Below are 3,903 nucleotides of genomic sequence, written 5' to 3'. Positions count from 1 at the left end.
CTTTAACTCAGCAACATATATAGAAAAAAAGGTTCAAATTAGTAAGATCAACCATGATAGCAAACTTTGGAGTTTGCAACTGAAAGGTGATGCGAGTTGAAAGATCACTCAACTTTAGGGCTGAACTTAGTTTCAGTTTTGGGTTATTTTAGTAAATTTTCAGAGTGTAAAACTGATTCTCGGAGGTTAGAAGTACCTTTTTTTTTTCTTTTAAATCTTAAATTTTGGTTAGATATTGGAGTTGCTATGGTGAATTGATTGTAACTAGTTTAAAAATTCTGCAAATCTTTTGATGGTTCAGATGGATATAAGAAGGTATAACAGTAGAAAACCCCTTGTCCTATTAATGCAGGAGTAGATTACAAGTAACTAACTCCACAGTTTATAACCCCAAACAATACAAATATGAGCGAGAAACAAAAAAATAATACCATCAAATAAACCCTCAAGGATATAATACCCATATAAGAGCAAAACCAACCCAAAACCTAACCCAATAGGAGAGAGAAAGACCTGATATAGAGCTGGAGAGAGAAGTGCGGCCAGGGCTGTAGGAGTCCGATTGAGTTGCACTCTTGGGCGTAGATAGTCCCTAGGGAGGGTACAAAAACCCCCAAAGTTGAGAGGATTCTGACGGCTGGTTGTGAAAGCTTTCTTAATTTTCTGACCTAGGAAAGAAGACTGAGAAGAACCTTCAAGAACAGCAGTTGAATGCTTCCAACAATGACTAGGTAAGGATCTCTCTCCTATTCCCACTAGGATTGCTGATCGGTTCTGATTTCTGGAGACTTTTATCAAAATCTGAACTATACCTCTTGAATGTTACAACAAATAAAATAAAAAAGAATAATAAAACAGATGGGGGGTTGAAAGGAAGTGGCTATCTCAGCCTAGGCTTCTCACCCACAGCTATCTCAGTTGCTCTAAGCATTTAGTTGCAAACTTTCTTTCATAAATGCAAACTTTCTTTTATTCAAATCTGTCCAATAATGGAACATATGCCTCTCTATTTATAGAGGAGAAGTTCACAATCATATTAATACTAGGAGCTAGTTTCCCAATAGGACTAGACACTCCTACTACAATTAGGAGCTAATTTCCCAATAGGATTAGACACTCCTATTACAACTAGGAATTCAAAATAGGACTAGGACTTGACTTTATGACTCCAACATGGAGTAGGACTAACTAACTAATAGCCCATATAGGACTTTACAACCAACTAATGGCCTAATGGGCCTTTATTAAATTAAATAGCAACTAATTAAACTAATGAATAAAATTCCGTTTTCCTACCTTCTACCCATATTTTAGGCCTATTAAAGTGGTCCATTTCAAAGAAAACCCATGGGATCAAAGGCCCAACACATACATAAGACAACCCAATGCTTATTTGCAATAAAATAAGCACAAGTGACTTATCTACATCAACTCGCCCTCTCTTAGAAAAAATTCATCCTCGAATTTTGTAAAGTGTGAGGGTGATTAAATTATGGGTAATTTACAACGCCACCCCCTGAAGAATGCCAATATTAGAGGGACACCCCCTCTCTTTCACCAAATTAGACTCGGACCCCTTGCCGTCAGTCATCGTTACAAAATATATAAAAAATGCTGACATCAGCAATTCAAAATTTTCTTAAATACCATTTTGCCCTTAAAATAGGGAAATACCAAAATTGCCCTTCATGGTTGTATTCTCAAAATCGATTGAAGATCCCTTCCGCCACCGCCGCCTCTGCTCCATGTCCGCCGCGTAATTCAAAAACTCATGAGGACTCTCATTCCTCCTCACCACCTCGTTTTAAACCCTAAAATTAACTCTGCATCTCTTCACCACCTCGATTCTTCGTCCTCCTCCCGACCTTTCCTCTTTTCTGTCCTCCATGGGTTGTGGAGGTTCGAAACTTGAAGGCGACGACGATACAGCTCCTCGAGGACTTCGCCCCTTCCGCCCTTCCGCCGTAGAATCGATGAGATTAGGTAGTGAAGGAGCAGTCGCACCTTAACGAAGGACCTCGGTGCCCTCTCTTCCAAACATCTTCTCCATGATGAAAGCGAAGAAGGTCATCACCAAGATCAGACCACGGACGCCACCTACTGCGAGATCCGAAAAAGCGTGTCCTTCTCCACCGCCGCCGCCGCCGCCGCCTCTGCTCCATATCCACCGCCGACAGATCCGGCCTAAATGCTTTGACGATTATACAGAAGCAGTGCGATGCGCGATGGGACAAGAAACAACGGCTCATCGAGAATTTTGCAGCGGTTCAGGCACCGACAATAACGACGCAATAAGGCTTTCTTTTTCTCTTTTTTTAAATTCTCTTTTTGGTCAGCGGTTCAGGTCCGGCAATAAGGTTTTATTTTTTGTTTTTTAAATCCTCTCTTCTTCTTCTCTAGCTCTTCTTCTTCTTCAAATCAGCAGGACGGTAGCAGCTGTGAGCCGTGTTCTTTTTTTAGGAAGCTTGAAGATTTTGGAGCCCGAGGCTTCAGAAGAATCACAATAGGGTAGGGAAGAGAGGAGTCCTGCCGCCGCCTCTGCTCCATATCCGCCACCGACAGATCCGACCTCATCGATCCAAATACCGGCGATGGAGATCCGACGGAGAAGATAATCGAAGGTTGCGTTTTTTCTCCTTTTTTTCCTTCAATCTGTTCGGAATCTGCAGTCTGTGGTGGTCTTGGTTGGAAATCCGGCAAATTATGGCTGAGATTTGTGGTTCTCTGTATTTGAAAGCTTCACTGTAATGTAAAAATATGAGTTTTTCAATAGCAAGGGTATAATGGTCATTTTAAGTCGACACTTAACAGTGACTGACGATAAGGGGTCCGAGTCCAATTTGTGAAAGAGAGGGGGTGTCCTTCTAATATTGGCATTCTTCAGGGGGTGGCGCTGTAAATTACCCTTATTATTATGTATTACTACATTTGGAAACATAGTAATCAAGTTCTTTTTTGTCATGAAAAATCTAATCCTCACTCCATTCTACAGGAAGTGGCATGTTGGACTTTTGTTGGAATTCCTACCCAACCTACCACACAACAGGTGATATCACCTAACTCATTACCCTGTGAAACACCAGGGATTCTTTATTTTACTCACAAAGTACTTATTTGTAATACCAGAGATTCCTTATTTTACTCGCAAAACACTTATGTGTACTAGGGTCATAAAAGTCTTACCCAGAATCCAATCATTCTTGTGGAAGCTTAAATGCTATTGAATTTTCCACCCAAGGAAACCCCCCCACCCAAAAAAAAAATGTCAGTTTAACTATTGCCATTGTTGGAATTTCAAAAAAGTTGGTCCAAGCATCAACAGAAAGAAGCAAAACTTCACTTATTATTCCATCAGATCCTATAAAACCATGGATCAAATGTTTAACAATGCTTCAGAGTTCAGACCACTCAATGATTGGGTGACAAAATTACCTAATTATACAATTGTGGCCTAGTAGTTCTCAAAAAGCTGGCCATCCTCAATTCCTATGAGAACATAGGAGATCTGGTTTACAAAACAAGCTTCCTTGGTGACTCGGGTGTAGTAGCTAGGTGGGTGGAAAGAACTTGTTGAGATTAAATGGCAAAGTGTAGAATTCCTCATTTCTGTTATCACCTCTAAATGTTCTGAACTTCACCCACCAAGGCATCCCCCGATCCTTCTTCGACTTCTCCACTTCCAATGTGTTGTCAAGGAACACAGCAACAATTAACCCCACCGTTGGTGGTGATGAGAATATGGTATTCAAGAATGCATTAAACTGCCAATGTGCAAACATTGTTGTTATGTTACAAATGAATTCAAAACCATATGAAATGAGAAATACAAAGGTACCCCTTGAGGAGTAAGTACATGTAGCATACATTCAGGGGATGTGACCTATCACTGGAGAGGAAATACTT

This window comes from Macadamia integrifolia, chromosome 12 (genome assembly GCF_013358625.1).
Source record: "Macadamia integrifolia cultivar HAES 741 chromosome 12, SCU_Mint_v3, whole genome shotgun sequence".
NCBI lineage: Eukaryota > Viridiplantae > Streptophyta > Magnoliopsida > Proteales > Proteaceae > Macadamia > Macadamia integrifolia.
The sequence above is the reverse complement of the archived record's forward strand: the minus strand, read 5'-3'. Positions refer to the sequence as shown.